This window comes from Macaca mulatta, chromosome 16 (genome assembly GCF_049350105.2).
Source record: "Macaca mulatta isolate MMU2019108-1 chromosome 16, T2T-MMU8v2.0, whole genome shotgun sequence".
Classification (NCBI taxonomy): domain Eukaryota; kingdom Metazoa; phylum Chordata; class Mammalia; order Primates; family Cercopithecidae; genus Macaca; species Macaca mulatta.
In genome coordinates this window covers 48575030-48594562 of record NC_133421.1, presented here as the reverse complement: position 1 = coordinate 48594562, position 19533 = coordinate 48575030, and the positions used below count along the sequence as shown (strand labels likewise).

General features: G+C 37.7%; 1 protein-coding gene and 1 pseudogene across 24 annotated transcripts in view; both read right to left on the bottom strand.

The window, feature by feature from the left end:
• The window catches only part of BCAS3 (BCAS3 microtubule associated cell migration factor), a 712862-nt gene that overhangs the window by 539290 nt on the left and 154039 nt on the right, over nt 1–19533 (bottom strand). The window lies entirely within an intron of this gene.
• LOC144335451 (non-histone chromosomal protein HMG-14 pseudogene) lies at nt 2237–2730 on the bottom strand (annotated as a pseudogene).

Genomic DNA, 19533 nt, shown 5'->3' with positions numbered 1-19533 from the left:
AGGCGGGATCGCTTGAGCTCAGGAGTTCAAGACCAGCCTTGGCAACATGGTGAAACCCTGTTTACAAAAAAAATACAAAAAGTAGCTAGGCATAGTGGTATGCACCTGCGGTCCCAGCTACTTTGGGGGCTGAAGTGGGAGGATCACTTGAGGCCAGGGGGTTGAGGCTGCAGTGAGCAGTGACTGTGCCACTGCACTCCAGGCTGGGTGACAAAGTGAGACCCTGTCTCAAAGGAAAAAAAGAAAGAAAATACAAAACCACTAATAGATACCACTACCCATCTATCAAAACTGAAAAAAATTTTAAAATAGTGACAACAAATGCTGGAAAAGATAAAGACAAATGAGATCACTCACATTGCTGGTGGGAATATAAAATGGAACAGTCGCCTGGACAACAGTTTAGCAGTTTCTTATAAAACTACACGTGCAACTAGCACACGAACCACCAGAGTAAAAAGGTAGGAAGCTTAAAAAAAAAAAAAAAAAACGCTCTGAGCACAGTGGCTCACGCCTGTAATCCCAGCATTTTGGGAGGCCAAGGTGGGTGGATCACGAGATCAGGAGTTCGAGACCAACCTGACCAACATGGTGAAACCCTGTCTCTACTAAAAGTACAAAAATTAGCCAGGCATGGTGGCACGCATCTGTAATCCCAGCTACTCAGCAGGCTGAGGCAGAACAATCACTTGAACCTGGGAGGCGGAGATTGCAGTGAGCCGAGATCGCACCACTGCACTCCAGCCTGGGCAACAGAGTGAGACTCCTCACACACACACACACACACACACACACACACACACACACACACAAACTCACTGAAAATAAATAAGAATAATAAGAATAATATTCCATCATATGAATATACCACAGTTCGTTAATCCATTCATTTACTGAAGGGCAACTTGCTGCCAGGTTTTGGCAATTATAAATAAAGCTGCTATACACATTCATGTGCAGGCTGTGTGGACATAAATTTTCAACTTAATGTCTCCACAGTTTCATCATATAGTTAGAATCATACAGTATGACTATCAGATTGACTTCTTTTACAGAGGAATATGCATTCAAGGTTCCTCCATGTCTTTTCATGGCTTGATACTTCATTTCTTTTTAGCACTGAATGACACTCCACTCACAGGATGTACCAATGTTTACCCATTTGCATGGTGAAGGATATCTTGGTTGTATTCAAGTTCTGGCCATTATGAATAAAGTTGCTATACGCATCTTTGTGCAGGTTTTTGTGAGGACATAAGTTTCAACTCATTGGAGTAAATACCAAGGAGAGCAACTGGTTAATCTTACAGTATGAGGATGTTTAGTTTTGTAAGAAACTGCCAAATTGTATTTGAAAGTAGCTGTACAATTTTGCGGTCCCACTAGCAATAAATGAGCATTCCTGTTATTTCACATCTTCTCAGCATTTGGTATTGTCAATGTTAGAGCTTTTAGCCCTTTAAAACTGTGGTATCCAACTGTTATTTTTATGCAATTCCCCAATCACATACATTATTGAGCATCTTTCATATGCTTATTTGCCATATGTATCTTCTTTGGTCAGGTTTTTGCTCTATTTTTCTTTCATAATTGAGATTTTATTGGTTGAGGATCAGTACAGACATTTTAATTTGTACACAATTCTTAACATACATAACAAATATCTAAAAAGCCATGTATTGTAATTCTTTTTTAAAGTTATTCCAGTGACTTTCCAGCTTAAATTTGGAAGCAAATTTTCCTTAAGAGGCTATCTTCACAATTTGATAAGCTGTTACATACATCCCACCAATTCACATCTGAATAGCATGTACACTACATATTCAAATTTTTAATCTTCCACAGGACAGCAACAAAGTTATTAGGAAAACAGGACACCCACAACCAAAGGTGTTACAGAATGGACACAATTTTGACAGGGAGAGCCATAATCAAAGAGTGGTTTTCTTTAGGAAACAATTCTACTAAAAAACAACATGGGAATAGAAGTAATTTCAAATGTTCAAGACATTAAATGCAGGACTGACTCCATATTGCCATTTAATATGCTTTGTATTATAGGATATGAAAACTAACCCGTCTATGGAATGTTAAGCTGACACCTGAGACAGTCAAAGTTTCCCAGAATTCAATATCCCACACTATTTTCTGGTTGTACCAAAAAATAAACAACCAGCAAATGATTTCACCTCTCAAAAAAAAGCATTTACACTTAAAAAAATGGGATGAGGTGAGATTCCCTCCTTCTTAAAAATGTTTCTAGAGCTACTAAGAAAACTTGCATTTACAAAAGAGTTGATAAGAATATTCCTCTGGATTGTACAAGAAGGGAGACAGGGACCACTGATGAGACATGGTACATGGTATTAATCAGACTTGGCTTCTTTCTCTCCTGCTTCATCAGAGGCTGGACTCCCCTTAGTTTTCATTTCCCCCTTTTCTTCAGGTAAACCTTCTTTAGTGTCTTTCAGCCTGTTTTCCTTTTGCTCCCCTTTTCCCTTTTGTTTGCACTTTTTTGTTTGAAGCTTTAACCTAAGTTTTGGGTAGAAATTAATCACCCCGTGAAGAACATGCAGAGCTTTATAGATGGTGGTTTCAATGCTTTGCTGCTGCCTTTTTCGGCTTCGCTTCCACTTTTGCAGGAGCAAGTTTAGCTGACAACCATGCCTATCTCCTCTTGGCCTCTTCCTTGGCAGCCCCTTCGGCGGAGCTGACCTTCCTTTTGGGCATCCTGGTGGCGGGGAGGGCGCGTGCCAAGTACCTGTGGACTGCAGGCTGCCGAGAGCCTTCGCGAAGCTGGGCTGCCTGGCCGCTGCCACTCTTCCTGCAGCCCGAGCTGCTGAGATCCTTTCGCTCATTTTTTAATACAATTGCTCATTTTCTTACTGTTCAGTTTTAAGAGTTCTTTAGTTCTTTAGTCAGACTTGTCTTTCACCAATATTTCCTAACCATCTGCAGCCCATCTTCTCACTCTCTTAAAATAATCTTTCACAGAGCAAAAGTTTTTAATTTTAATAAAGCCCAACTTACTGATTTTTTCATTTATAATTGTGCTTTCAGGGTTGTACTTAAGAGGTCATCGCCAAAACTCAAGATCACCTAGATTTTCTACGTTATCTTCTAGGAGCATTGCCTTTCCATACAAACTTTAGAATTACTTAGTACATATCCACAAAACAACTTGCTTGTATTTTTATAGGAATTGCACTGAATGCGTAGATCAACTTAGGAAAAGATGACATTTACATTTTTTTATTTCACGTATCAGTATTTTGTTGTTTTACTCATATAGATCTTTTGCTTGTTTTATACTTAAGTATTCCATTCTTTGTTGCTAGTAAAAATATTATTCAGCAATAAAAAGAAATGAGCCATCAAGTCAGAAAAAGAAATGAGGGGACCCTGAATGCATATCGCTAAGTAAAAGAAGCCTGTCAGAAAAGGTCTAAAATTGGCCAGGCGCAGTGGCTCACGATTCTAAACCCAGCACTTTGGGAGGCCGAGGCAGGCAAATCACTTGAGGTCAGGAGTTCGAGACCAGCCTGACCAATACGATGAAACCCCGTCTCTACTAAAAATACAAAAATTAGCTGGGTGTGGTGGCAGGTGCCTGTAATCCCAGCTTCTCAGGAGGCTAGGACAGACGAATCATTTAATCGGGGAGGCGGAGGTTGCAGCGAGCCAAGATGGTGCCATTGCACTCCAGCCTGGGCAACAAGAGCAAAAACTCAATCTCAAAAAAAAAAAAAAATCAGTGGTGCCAGGAGTTAGGGGGAGGGAAAAAAGGATGAACAAGCAGAGTACAGGGGATTCTCAGGACAGGGGAACTATCTTTATGATACTGTAATAGTTGGTACATAGCACCATATATTTCTCAAATGCCACACAATGTACAATTCAACGGGTGAAACTTAATATAAACTATGGATATTAGTTGTACCAATATCAGCACATCAACTGAAACAAATGTACTAGACACACTAATTTAATGTGTTAATGATGGGAGAAAGTGGATGTATCAAAGAATAAGGGAGTCCACGCACCAAGTGCAGTGGGTTCCGTCTCTAATTCCAGCACTCTTGGAGGCCAAGGTGAGATGATTGCTTCAGCCCAGAAGTTCAAGACCATCCTGGGCAATGTAGCAAGACCCCATCTCTACAAAAGTAAAAAATCAGCGTGGCATGGGAGAACGCCTGTAGTCCCAGCTACTTGGGAGGTTGAGGCAGAAGGATCACTTCAATCCAGCAGTTCAAGACTGCAATTAGCTACGATTGTGCCACTGTACTCCAGTGACAGAGTGCGAGCTGGTCAAGAAGAAAGAAGAAAGGAGGAATAGGAGAAGGAAAAAGAAGAAGAAAGAACACTGTACTTTTCACTCAAATTCTTCTATACACCTAAAACTGCCCAATAAAAGTCTACTAATTTTAAAAATAATAAAAAACAAAATTTCATAAACATTTCCTTTCTTCCTTCCCAATCTATGTGGCTTTTATTTCCCTTTCTTGTCTTAATGCACTAGCTAGGACTTCCACTAGGAAGTGAGAGTGGACATCCTCGCCTTGTTCTTGATCTTAGCAGGAAAGCATAGCTTGTAACCCTAAGTATGATGTTAGCTACATATTTTCTGTAGATATTCTTTACCAAATTGAGGAAGTTCCCTACTATTCTTTGTTTGCCGAGAGTTTGCATCATGAAAGGGTGTTGAATTTTGTCAAAATCCAGCAAGTTATTTTTTGAGTGCTGACAAACTGATTCTAAAGCTTACATGGAAAGGCCAAAGACTCAAAATAGCCAACACAATATTGAAGGAGAAGAGATGAATTGAAAACTGATGCTACCTGACATCCAAGACTTACTATAAAGATACAATAATCAAGATAGTGTGGTATCGGTGGAAGAACAGAGAAATATAAAGGAACAGAACAGAGAAGCCAGAAATAGACCCACACAAATATAGGCAATGGATCACTGACAAAGAAGCAAAGGCAATCCAATGGAAACAGGATAGTCTTTTCAACTGAAACAATTGGATTTTCACAAACAAAAACAAAACAAAAGGCATTAGGCCTTTGGCCACATGACTACCAAACTGAGCAACTGCTGCAGGCAGTGTGATTATCCAACCCAAGGAGCACACTGGCCAGTTTATCTTTGCCCAGCATGTGAGGCAGCAATAGCTAGTCATGTGACAAATAAATTAGTTACAAATAAATTTAATGTATGGAATAACATTTGTTTGAAAGAACTGCAAAAAGAAAATCAGTTCTTGCAAATGACTCACTGAATTCATACAACTACAACTTGAATCTTTGTTTGTTTGTTTGTTTGTTTGTTTGTTTGTTTGTTTCCTGAGACAGAGTTTCACTCTTGTTGCCCAGGCTGGAGTACAGTGGCGCGATCTTGGCTCACTGCAACCTCCGCCTCCCAGGTTCAAGTGATTCTCCTGCCTCAGCCTCACGAGTAGCTGGGATTACAAATGTGTGCCACCACACCCAGCTAATTTTTGTATTTTTAGTAGTGACAGGGTTTCGCCATGTTGGCCAGGCTGGTCTCAAACTCCTGACCTCAGGTGATCCACCTGCCTTGGCCTCCCAAAGTGCTGGGATTACAAGCATGAGCCACTGTGCCCGGCCTGATATTTGTTAAAAACCAGTACTATGCACCACTCGCTGTTGAACCTGAGCTACAAGTTAGAATAATAGCTTCCCTTGAGAGAAAATCTCTTTATAAACTTTTTTTAATTTGGGGAGAAAAAACAAATCTTATTTTCTTCATAAGAATACAGAAAACATACCATCCTCAAGCAAATAATAAACACCCAACCAAGTCCATTACTCTCCTCTGCACACTACCCCTCCACAAAAAAAGTAGTAAAAACAGAAAGTGTACATTGAGCTATAAATAGACTAGTTCATGCAGAAAACTGAATTTGTGTAGTACACACATTTTCCAGAATGAAAAGGAAATGAATAAAGACATTTAAAAGGAAGATAGCAGATTAAAAAAAAAAAAAAAAAAAAGAACTGAACACAGAGATTCAATTTGTGAAATTACATGTTATTTCAAAAAAATTCTGTCTCAAGACTGCAGCATCAGTTCTTCTCTGACAGTTTCTAGCCTCCCACCTTGCTAGCCTGGCCTAGTTATTACTTGCTGTACATCAAAATCACACAAACCAGTTCCTTAAAATGAATATTTTGTGTGTATCTATGTGTCTACCTTTGCTGATATATGCTGGCTAAAATATTGAGGAATAAAAACTAAAACACTCATACACAGGGCCAAACATTTGCTCGAAGAAAAACAGCAAGGACTCTCGTTTTGCATCTCTGGCTGAGCCTCTGGCTCATCTCAAGCGGGAAGTGAAGACTAAGGCAGAATTGTAGATGGCGTTACAACACATCCAAGGACTGTCCCGGTTTAAAGCCAACCTGCAAATACCAGAGTAATTTTTTTTTTCTTTTTGTAGTCCCAGCTACTCGGGGGGCTGAAGCTAGAAGTCTGCTTGATCCCGGGAGGTCAAGGCTGCAATGAGCTATGATCATGCCACTGCACTCCAACCTGGGTGACAGAGCGAGACGCTGACTTTAAAAAAAAATAAAGAAGGAAACTTGAAAACATAATAAAGGGTGGCCGGGCGCGGTGGCTCAAGCCTGTAATCCCAGCACTTTGGGAGGCCGAGACGGGCGGATCACGAGGTCAGGAGATCGAGACCATCCTGGCTAACACGGTGAAACCCCGTCTCTACTAAAAAAAAATACAAAAAACTAGCCGGGCGAGGTGGCGGGCGCCTGTAGTCCCAGCTACTCGGGAGGCTGAGGCAGGAGAATGGTCTAAACCCAGGAGGCGGAGCTTGCAGTGAGCTGAGATCCGGCCACTGCACCCCAGCCTGGGCGACAGAGCAAGACTCTGTCTCAAAAAAAAAAAAAAAAAAAAAGAAAACATAATAAAGGGCTCATGAAAAACCCACAGCTAACACCATATTCAATAAAGAAAAACTGAAAGTTTTCCCCTAACATCAGGAACAAGACAAGGATACCCACTATTATTCAACACTGTACTGAAAGATCTATGCAAAGCAATTAGGTAATACAAAGAAATAAAAGGTATCTATTCATAGACAACATATTCTTATATAGAGAGAAAATTCCCGATAATCTATAAAAGTACTAGAACTGATAAATTCAACAAAGTTTCAGGATCAACATGCAAAACCTAGCAATGAACAATCCAAAAGACAAATGAAGAAAACAGTTCCATTTATAACACAATACATTATCTATAGAAATTCCAATGGCCTTTTATGCAGAAATGAGAAATCCAATCCTAAACGCAAATGTAAGTACAAGTGGCACCAAACAGCCAAAACAAAGTTGGAAAAGAACAAATTTGGAGGACTCACATTTTGAAACTTACAACAGAACTACGGTTATTAAAACACTGTGAAACTGGCCTAGTATTAGACATACAAATGTCTAATGTCTAGCATTAGACATTCCAAAAATGAAATAGAATTCAGAGTCCAGAAACAAATTAATGATGAATTAACTTTTGAAAAAGCTGCCAAATCTATTCAATGGGGAAAGGACAGGCTCTTCAGTAAATTATGTTGAGACAAGTAGAAATTTCTCTGCAAAAGAATTAAGTGAAACCCTAGCTCCCAATTCAAAATAGTTCTAATGACCCAAATATAAAACTATAAAACTCTTAGGAGCAAACAAATAGGTAAATCTTCCTGACCTTGAATTTGGCAATTGATTCTTAGATATGATACCAAAAGTATAAGCAACAAATGAATGAACCGATAAATCAGATTACATCAATATTTTAAAACATCTGTGGAACAAAGTACATTATTAAGAAAGTAAAAAGAAAACCACAAAATGTGAGAAAACATTTGTGAATAATATATCAGACAAGGATCTAATATCCCGAATATATTGTTAATTTTTATAATTCAACAAGAAGACAAACATTCCAATGGGAAAAAAAAAAACATGGGTAAAGGAATTGAATAGACATTTTTCCAAAGAAGATACACAAATGGTCAACACATGTATAAAGGATGCTCAACATCATTAGTCATTACAATAATGCAAATCAAATTCACAATGAAATATAACTTTACAGCCACTAGCTTGGTCATAATTTAAAAATTAAAATCAGAAAATAAATGTGAAGAAATTGGAACTCTGGTCCACTGCTGGTAGGAATATAAAATGGTACATCTCCTGCAGAAAAGAGCTTGGCAGTTCCTCAAAAAGTTAAACACAGAATCATCATATGACCCAGCAATTCTACTCCTGTACCCAACAGGAAGCAGCATACGTTCACACAAAAACTTGCACATGAATGTTCATAGCAGCATTTTCATCATAACCACAAAGTAGAAACACCTGTATGTCTCTCAACAGATGAATGGATAAACAAATTGTAGTGTACGCATACAATGTAATATTATTCGCCCATAAAAAGGGATGAAGTACTGACACATGCTACAGCATGGATGAACCTCCCAAACATTATGCTAAGTGAAAGAAGTCAGAAACAAATGGTCACATATTGTGTGAATCCAGTTATATGAAATGACCAGAACAAGTCAATCCACAGAGACAGAAGGCAGATTGTTGGCTGCCAGTGGCTGGAGGAAGGGGGAAACAGGGAGGGGCTGCTTAGTGGATATGGGGTTTTCTTTCGATGTCAATAAAATGTTCTGAACTAGTGGCTGTGGTGATACAACACTGTAAATGTACTAAATGCTGAACTGTATACTCTAAAATGTTAACTTTTATATAATGTAAAGTCACCTCAACAAAAAGAAAGAGAAAGGGAGGGAGGGAGGGAAGAAGGAAAGAAGGAAAGAAGGAATGAAGGAAGGGAGGGAGGGAGGGAGGCTGTCAAGATTAGTATCAGATAAAGTAGACTTTGGAGCTAAGAAAATAAGCAGAGACAGAGAGGAAAATAAAGATAGAAGGGTCAATACATCAAGAAGACACAGCAACCCTAAATATATATATATTGAACGACAGAGCTGGAAGTTATCTGAAGTAAAAATGGGTAGAGTTGAAAGGAAAAATAGACAAATCCACAATTATAATAGGAGAGACTTCAACATACTTCTCTCAACAACTGATAGGAAGACTAGACAAAAAACCATATAGAACAACTCACAAACACCATCAGCTAACAGGAACTTGACATTTATATAATACCCAATAACAGCGGAGTACAGATTATTTCAACATTGAGGTTTTGAACCACTCTGAATGAGAACTTGGTGATGCTTTTAAACAAGACAGGAAGTAAGTGGGGATGCCCGTGTATACATATTCAACCATACTAATAAAAAAGGACTTTTGACATAAGAAATATACCTGATCCAGACTGAAAAAAATAAAGAAGCAGAACGGGGCTAGGTGTGGTGGCTCATGCCTGTAATCCCAACACTTTAGGAGATCAAGGCAGGAGGATCACTTGAGCCCAGGAGTTCAAGACCAGTCTGTGCAACAAAGCAAGACACCCTTTCTACAAAAAAATTTAAAAATTAGTTGGGCATGGTGGTGCACGTCTGTGTTCCCAGCTACTCAGGGGACTGAGGTGGGAGGATTGCTTGAGCATGGAAGGTTGGGGCTGCAGTGAGCCGACATGTCACCACTGCACTCCAGCCTGGGTGACAGAGTGAGACTATGTCTCAAAAAAAAAAAAAAAAATTAGCCAGGTGCAGTGGTACGTAACTGTGGGCCCAGTTTCTCAGAAGGCTGAGGTGGGAGAATCACTTGAGCCCAGGAGTTCAAGGTTGCAGCGAGCTACGACAAAGTGAGACTTTGTGAAAGAGAGAGAGAGGAAAAAAAAGGAAAAAGAAAAGAGAAAGAAAGAAGTAGAAAGGGAGTGTGTAACCAAGAGAATAGAACACAAGGAGGAACCTTCAGGAAAAATAATATTTTCAAAATTTTTTTATACTTTGTGTTTAAGTCTCCATCAGATTGTGATCTTGTTTAAGCCAATAATAGTATATTATTAATTATGCATGCCCAGGCATGTGCTTAGACATAGTTTACCATCAATAAATGTTTTAGAATGAAGCAGAAACCAGCAGAACTGAAGGGAAAACAAGACGTTCGGAAATAGAGTGTAATGAGCAGTGGCCACTGTTAAGGATCATAAGCAAGGGGAATTTATCCCTTGTGATCTGTTTTATTATATCACACTCAAACATTACAAACTTAAAAATCCACCTGGTCACAGTAATCTCCCTAAACAATTCTCTCTAATAATTTAATTCCTGTTTCTAAAGCTTTCAATGACACACCACTGCCATAAAGTTCAAACTTTTATCTATGCAAATAAAGACCTTCACCAGATGGACTCAGGTTTTTGTTTGTTTGTTGGGGTTATTTATTTATTTATTTAGAGACGGAGTCTCCCTCTTGCTGCCCAGGCTGGAGTGCAATGGCGCAATCTTGGCTCACTGCAACCTCTGCCTCCTGGGTTCAAGTTATTCTCCTGCCTCAGCCTCCTGAGAAGCTGAGATTACAGTCATGCGCCACCTCGCCCGGCTAATTTTTGTATTTTTAGTAGAGATGGGGTTTCAACATGTTGGTCAGTCTGGTCTGGAACTCCTGACCTCAGGTGCTCCACCCGCCTCGGCCTACCATAGTGCTGGGATTATAGGCATGAGCTACCGTGCCCACTCTTGTTGGAGCACTTTTAAACCATTAGTTTAAATTCTCCTCTTTCAGAAAACTTGTACTGCAGCCTTTAAACCTTTATTAACTTTTTTACTCATGGTATTCTATCTGCTTGGCTCTATTCCATCCTCACGTCTACTCACTGACTACAATGATACCCTCCCAGCTCGAGATGCTTGCTTCTTCCTTTGCAAACTTATGATACTTGTATCCATGAGGTCAATTAAAAGATCTGCCAGCCACAATTGACATAAAGAGAACTGTCCTACTCAGCATCCCATGATAAGCCAGTAGTCTTAGATGGTCATGCTTGATACTACAAGGGCCCTCCCCCTTAGTTAGACCAACGAATGTATCTGAACCAAGGGCAAGCAAAATTTACAAGTTGGCATGAAGTGAAAAACTATACTTCTATAGATACAGACCACAGCACCTTTAAAAAAAAGAAAACAGAAAACTGAAGTTTTCCATACAACTATACTGGGAAGATAGGGAATTATATGTGATGTTGGTATATCCTAATACCTCATCTAAAATGGGTTAGTAAATACCAATGAAATTATTTTGAGCAATATGGAAGTAACAATGAATCTAAAGTCAAAATTAGGCCTCAATCTCAGAATGGTAGAGGGAATTATTGCCTTTTATATTCTCATTAATTTATTCATTCAATAAATTTATATTAGTTGTGGCTGGGCGTGGTGGCTCATGCCTGTAATCCCAGCACTTTGGGAGGCCGAGGTGGGCAGATCAGCTGAAGTCAGGAGTTTGAGACCAGCCTGAGCAACATGAAGAAATCCCATCTCTACTAAAAAAACAAAATTAGCCGGGTGTGGTGATGCATGCCTGTAATCCCAGCTACTCGGGAGGCTGAGGCAGGAGAATCCCTTGAACCCAGGAGGCAGAGGTTGCGGTGAGCCAAGATCACATCATTGCACTCCAGCCTGGGCAACAAGAGAGAAACTCCGTCTCAAAAAAAAAAAAATTATATACTTTGTGCCAGGCATTATGACTGCAAAACAAGGCAAAATCCTTCCCACTGTTGAACATATTCCAGTAGGTAAAGACACCTACTGAACACAACATAAACACATAAATGAGTAAAATCAAATGTTAGAGATTAATAAGTAATATGCATAAAGAAAAACATAGAGTAGGGAGAAGGGATCAGTGCAGATGATAAAAGGATATGCAGCACTGTCCATACAGCCATGTGAAGATTAGAAAGTAAGAATTTGAAATGACCTGGGAGTCCTCGTTTCTTTAAATAGCTGATATAAGCCTGTATGTAAAAAGAATGCAATCTGTCATACTGGTCACAAGGTAGATAAATGGCAGTATGACTGAATGTAGGGAGAGGAACAAGAGGGCACATCTTGCCAAAAATATGGAGATGGGATATTTTCTTAACTTCAACAAATAGTATGGCCAGGTGCAGTGGCTCACGCCTGTAATCCCAGCACTGTGGGAGGCCAAGGCAGGTGGATCACCTGAGATCACCAGTTTGAGACCAGCCTGACCAATATGGTGAAACCCCATCTCTACTAAAAATTACAAAAATTAGCCCAGATGTGGTGGTGTGTGCCTGTAATCTCCAGCTACTCAGTGGGGTGAGGTAGGAGAATCGCTTGAACACGGGAAGTGGAGGTTGTAGTGAGCCAAGATTGCACCACTGAACTCCAGCCTGGACGACAGAGCAAGACTCTGTCTCAAAAAAAAAATTAACAAACAACAACAAAATATTAACAGAGACACTAGGAAAAGGGCACATATAAATTTTTTAGCCAATTTTTAAAAATATATACCAATACTATGTAAAATAAGATAACAAAAAAAAATTAAAAAACAAAAATCAACCTTAGTAGCATATCCAAACCCTGTCCCTACAAAAAAAAGTTAAAAATTAGCTGGGTGTGATGTTGTACACCTACATTCCTAGCTGCTCAGGAGGCTGAGAGAAGATACGTTGAGCCCAGGAGTTCAAGACTGCGGTGAGCTATAATTGGGCCACTGCACCGCAGTCTGGGCAACAGACTGTCTTTAAAAAAAAAAAAAAAAAAAGCTAAGAGAATGCAAAATCCAAACAAAGTGAGTTACCATTAGGAAATAATTGTCTTTCGAATGAAAGCCAGCCTGTAGATACGGAGGAATTTATTTTCAATACAATGGTGGAATCCAAGGATACAAAAGAAAGAGCTTAGAAACTGAACATTAGAAAAAGGAGAGAGAGCACACTCAGCAGTAAGCAAATGTGAACATTGCTTACTTAGATGAGAATATAAATAAATGGAGAAAGGAACTATAACCCGAATGCGGAATCACAGAAGATCATGTCCCGTAGAGTATGCAGAATATTGGCAGAGGAAAAGGACATGGAACTAGCTACAGTCAGGGTTCTAAATAGAAAATTGAAAAAAAAAATTGTTCTAGTATACTTCCTTTTTTTTAATCACCATATAGGCAGGTGGTATCTTGGTGCCAGAAGTTAACCTGAGTATAAGGAGTTCATGCCACTATTTTTTGATATGTTATGTAGTAGTAACCTTACATTTTCAATGATTGTAAGTTTTCTAATTAATTCACCAAATGTATAAGGTTGTCCACTACCAAAACATAAAGCTGAAATTCCATTGCAATCAAAGATCTCATATTTTAAAAGGTTATTATCCAATGATCTGGTTAAAGCAGTGACAGGATATACCTATCATTTACTTTTGTTGAGTCATATTAATTAAAAAATTGGTTCCAAAGTAGAAAGGGATATCAAAAAATCTAAAAGCAATGCAGTTATTTATTAAAGTATGTTTTACAATTACTTTTAAATAAAGATATATAGAAGTATAACATACCTAAAAATGAGTGTGAAAATCTAAAGTGTACACCTTGGTAAATTTTCCAAGTCCATATATCCCTTATAACTCCACACAAAGAGAAAAATACATTTCCAGCACCTTGAAAGGCTGCCTCATGCCATCTTCCATTTCTTGGTCCCCAGTCTCCCCAAAGGCCATCACTAGAGACTCTTTTTGGGAGCCTGATTGTGTAAGCAGCCATGTGGGGAAGCCCTATGCCAAGGAACTGCAGACAGCCTTTAAGAACTGCCCCTAGGAAGGCTAGAAGTGGAATCTCCCCCAGTCAAGCCCTCAGAGGAGACCTTTACTCCAGCCTGTAAGACCTAAGTTAATGAACCAGTTAAATTGTGCCTGGACTCCTAACCCATATAAACTATGAGAAGATAAATGTTGTTCTAATATGCTAAATATGTTCTAATATGTTATATACCAATAGATAATCCATCCAGTCTCTCTCTTTTGCAACAAAATAATCTTTAGATTTAGTGTGACCTCAAAGATGCAGAAGGGTTTTTTAATAGACATATAATAAAGTTTCAGTCCTTCTGCCATTATACTACTTCAAAATGACATTGATGGGCCAGGCGCAGTGGCTCACGCCTGTAATCCCAGCACTTTGGGAGGCCGAGGCGGGCGGATCACAAGGTCAGGAGATCGAGACCATCCTGGCTAACTTGGTGAAACCCCGTCTCTACTAAAAATACAAAAAATTAGCCGGGCGTGGTGGCGGGCGCCTGTAGTCTCAGCTACTGGGAAGGCTGAGGCAGGAGAATGGCGTGAACCCAGGAGGCGGAGCTTGTAGTGAGCCGAGATCACACCACTGCACTCCAGTCTGGGCGACAGAGCAAGACTCCATCTCAGAAAAAAAATGACATTGATTAAATTTCAGCAGTATAAGTAAAATTATGACTTTATATGTGCTACATTTAAATCTACTAACTTAAGTTCCTTACTTAAAGTAGTATATGAAAAATTATTATACACATTTTATTTATTTAAATATTTTTTAAAATTGTAGCAATATAATCTATTCTGAAACAAATTTAACCAAATGAGCCTCCATTGTTCAAGTTCTATAACACACTAACATTTCTGGAATTCTAGCTCACTTTCATTGAGACAATAGGGAGAGTTTTTGAAATGATAAAACAGAGAAGCCTACTAAGCATCAAGCAATTTTAATCAAGTTACTTTAATTTTCACAAGTTATATCAGTAATTTGTTCTTAATTAATTGAGGTTAACCTGTTAAAAGATTTGACCAAATGTACATAACCACATCACATGGTTAAGTAATCATTAGAATTCTCAACCCATAACTTAGGAATCTTTTTATATATAAATACTACCATACATGTTGTAAATACGGGGAAACCTTCTGACAATCTGTTTCAGATCCAAGTTTCTACATAAGACAAAAGTCAAGAATGCAGTGAGGACTAGTCAAATGAACCACTAAAGGAGCCAAAACATGAAGAGGTCAAAAAACAGGAATTAAATAAGATTTTTAGCTATGCACAACTAAGTATTCCTGTGTAATTAAATCTTTATATAATAGGATCAACAATTCATTTTCTTTGTCACAAACTAGGTTTTTTGCATCTATAGAATGAGAAATGAGCTAAGTGCCTTGAGCTTTTTGTGAAGACTAAGTTTGATGCTGAATACTTGAGCTTTTTAAAAATTATAATGCACAATAGATGGTAGCCTCACACTGTACCTTCTGCATCTTTAAAATTTAAATACCTCCCGAAAATGGTACAGTAGACAGATGCAAAGGGATCTTTTATGCTTGATAAAAAACAAGAATTATAAATAATACAATATTGAATTCAATTCCAAAACTCAAGTTTCATAAATCCCTAACAAAAATATTGAAATTTTGTCTCTCATCTATTTTTAATTATTTGTAACAGTATGTTTTTTCTTTACATTTGTGCATTTTATTAGAATCATAGCCATTCTTAACCTGGACAATGTTTTCAAAATAGAGGGGTTTTTTTAATGCAATACAATGAACATCACTTTAAAGCAATGTGAAATATGGCTTTTATGATTTCAAAATTCTAAACATTAATATCATTTTCCTTTACAAAGACCTTTATTATTTTCATTCATGATATTTAACAGATTGAAACAAAATTAGGAAAAGCGGAACAAAGTATTTGAGAAAGTGACATTTTCCAAGAATGTGCATGTATAAGTGAAACACAAAATAGCAAAGACATTTAAAATCTACCACAAATTGCAAGAAGCATGGAAACACTTATTTTTAAATGGGAAAAAGCTGCACAACTTTCAACATGTGTTATTGAATCTAATGCTTTAAATTTAAGAGGAAATTTTTTGATAGTATTACATTATTTGTATTCTTATTCGGCTCCTAAAGAACAAAAGCCAGTTGGTCTTGTTTTTAATAATTAAAAAGAAAAAGCAAAGAAAATGGAAACTTAACCATATTAAAAGGTAAACCTGTGATAAGCCTAGTTAATAATAACTTTATTCTGCATTTTTCTTCTGCAGAGTTCTCAATAAACACTGGGTTATGAAACCTTCCAACACTAGCACAGCTTACGGAGAGGTAACCAGGCACAAAGGGGTAAGCAACATCTCCACACAAAAACAGGAGGTAATATTACAATTGGGATTGGAATCAGACATTCCTCTTCAACAGAGATCTAACAGACAACATAAGACGCAAAGACATAATACATTATATTGAAAAAAGAAAGTTAGTTTTCTTTATTTGTGATTAAACACAAAGATGTGTTAGAAAGACTCTCTGTCTTCAAGGAGCTTTCAAAATAATTAGCTGAGTTTTCTTGTAAGGATTGGAAATTAAGTTATAATACAAAGAAATATGTTTAATATTCCACAATGATAAACAAATACAATGATAATTCAAATTATGAAAGAAATGTTACAAGAAACAGATATGGGCTGCCAGTTTATTTACACATATATGTAATATACATATAATATAAATACATACATTATCTATTTATACAATACTATTTTCTACTATGCCCACACAATCTTCCTCCACTAAAAACCACGCATAAGACAGGCACAGTGGCATACTCCTGTAGTCCCAGCTACTCCGGAGGCAGGAGGATCACTTGAGCCCATTTGAAGCCAGGAGTTTGAGGCTGCAGGGTGCCATGAATCATGCCTCTGAATAGTCACTGCACTTCAGCCTGAGCAACATAATGAAACCCTGTCTCTAATAAAAACAACAAAAACCATGCGTAAGTACAGCATGATTAATATTTTTTTAGATTTTTGTCCAGAAAAAAATATCCAGAATGGTGGTGCAGAGAAGTCAGCAAACTACGCCCAAAATCCTGCCCTACTGCTATTTTTGTAAATAATGTTTTATTGAAACACAGCCACACCTATTCATTTCTTTATTGTCTATAGTTTAGTTGCCACAGAGAACATATCATCCACTGAGCCTAAAATATTTCTTGCAGGAGAAAATTTGCCAACCTCTGACCTATACCTTTTTATTTCAAGTGAATTTGGGCTGCTTTTCACTCTTTCTCGGGGGTCTTATAGTATTTGCTGTAGTTCTTGTGGGGAAATATGAGATCAGCCTAATCCCCACCACTCCCTCTTCGCTCCCTACAGCCCCCTCACCACCTCCCAGTTATTAAAGCTCCTGAAATTCAGAAACTTTACAATGATATATATTGGAATTGACCATTCTGAGTCAATTATCCTTGGTACACACTGTGCTATTTCATTACATCAAATGAAGTCGTTTCATTTCCATTAAGGTTTCTTAACTTTTACCTTAAATATTTCCTCAATCATAATGTTTTGCTGTTCTTATTTGGAAACTATGCACATGTTGTGATTTTCTTCCCATTTTGTTCAGTCTCTCATTTAATTCCATTTTCTATCTATTCTCCCTTCCATGCCTTATAATTTGTCAATTCTGTGATCAATTTGTGGGGTTTATCTCACCATGTCTTCCTTGAGTTCTTGTATCACTGTTTTATGGCCTTCCTTCATGGAAAAAAAAATAAGCTTTAAAATTTTTTAATTTAAAGGTTAAATTTTATTTAAAATTGAATTTTTAAAAAGTATTGTGTGGCCAGGCGTGGTGGTGCACACCTGTAATCCCAGCACATTGGGAGGCCAAGGGGGGTGGATCACCTGAGGTCAGAAGTTTGAGACCAGCCTGGTCAACATGGTAAAACCCCTCCTCTACTAAAAATACAAAAATTAGCCAAGCATGGTGGCATGCGCCTGTTCCCAGCTACTTGGGAGGCTGACACAGGAGAATCATTTGAAGCCAGGAGTTGGAGGTTGCAGTGAGCTGAGATTGCACCACTGCACTCCAGCTTGGGCAACAAGAGCAAAACTCCATCTCAAAAAAAAACAAGTATTGTGAAATATTTGCTTACAATTTTAAACTGCTCCCCAGGAACATTATTCTACTGATTGTTCTTCCCTTGTCAAAAACTTTCCAATGACTTAGGTTTTTTATTTCATGAAAGTTAACACATTTATTGGCATAAAAGTTGTATACTACCTTATTATCTTTTATTGATCATAAGATCTGTAGTGATGCCCCTTCTTTCATTCCTGATATCAGTACTTTGTGTCTCCTGTTTCTCTTAATTAGTCTCATTAAAGGGTTATCGATTTTACTGATGCTACCAAATAATCAGTTTTTGGCTTAACTGAAAGAATCAGGAAATTCCAAATAAAGTTCTAGTGAATCAGGAGGTATGATAGATAATCTGCTGAATATAAAAGAGCTTAAACAAGGTTGTGGATGTTTACGACAGCTAGTTTGTCATCTTTTGTTACACCTATTTACTGAATATACACCTATGAGTTTTGCCATACAAATCTACAGTTCAACTACTCTGATCTCACAAAAGGAAAGTAAAATTTCTACTAGATATAAGGTTAAAGTGCAATCATTTGACAATACAGCAAAATCTTCCAAGCCTCCAAGAAATAATCAGGTCCCATTTCCTGATAACACAGTGTACAAGTTTGTCAGTCTTTTAAGTGTCATCTTCCCTAAACTGAAATCCAGGATCTGCCTTCACCAAACAGATAAATCAACAAGTGTCAAAAAGAATTAGCATATTTTAAAACTTATAAACTGGTTTTAATCTACTGAGGTGCAAGTGAAACACTTTCTAATTACTTTTCTACATAACTTGATCTAACACGAAGTAGTATAAAACTATGTTTAGGTTATTATAACTAAAACACTAACACACAGGAAACATTTTACTTTTTCTGCTAGCCTCAAAGGAGATGACTCCATCTAAAAGTACTATATGACAACTCATAATTCAATATACATGTGAGATATCTGTAAATAATATTAATAATCCATATTAATGAAAAATTCCAACATTTCCAAGGCCAATGACAACAGAGTTCAAACCAAACAACAGTTTGTTCTAATAAAGAAAATAACTGCCTACTAAACCTTCCAGGATATTTTCCATGTTTTTTTTTTTTTTTTTACTATGTGGAGATATTAAAACATTATTAACGAAGGAACGAAAACAACAGAACTAAACACTCTAGTTAATGCCATCTGTACATTTTTCAGACTTATAAGCTCTTTCACTAAAAAGAAGTACTATATAAGCTTCTGGAGGGCAGAGATTAAGTCTCGCTCACTGTTGTATGTTGAGCATTAGTACTACTTGTTAAAAGAATTAATTAAAAATTAAGAAAAGAATTAAGAGAATTCATGTTAACTATCTGTTAAAAGATTTAATCACTCTGTCTGATACAATTATCCAACCCCACAGAACGTATAACACCAAGAGTGAGCCTTAATGTGAACGATGGACTCTGGGTGATAATGATGTGTCAACGTGTCAACACAGGTTCATCAACTATAACAAATGTACCACTCTAGTGGGGACTGTTGATAATGGCAGAGGCTATAAATGTATGCGGGCAGGAGATATGTGGGAACTTTCTGTATCTTCCACTCAATTTTGCTGTGAC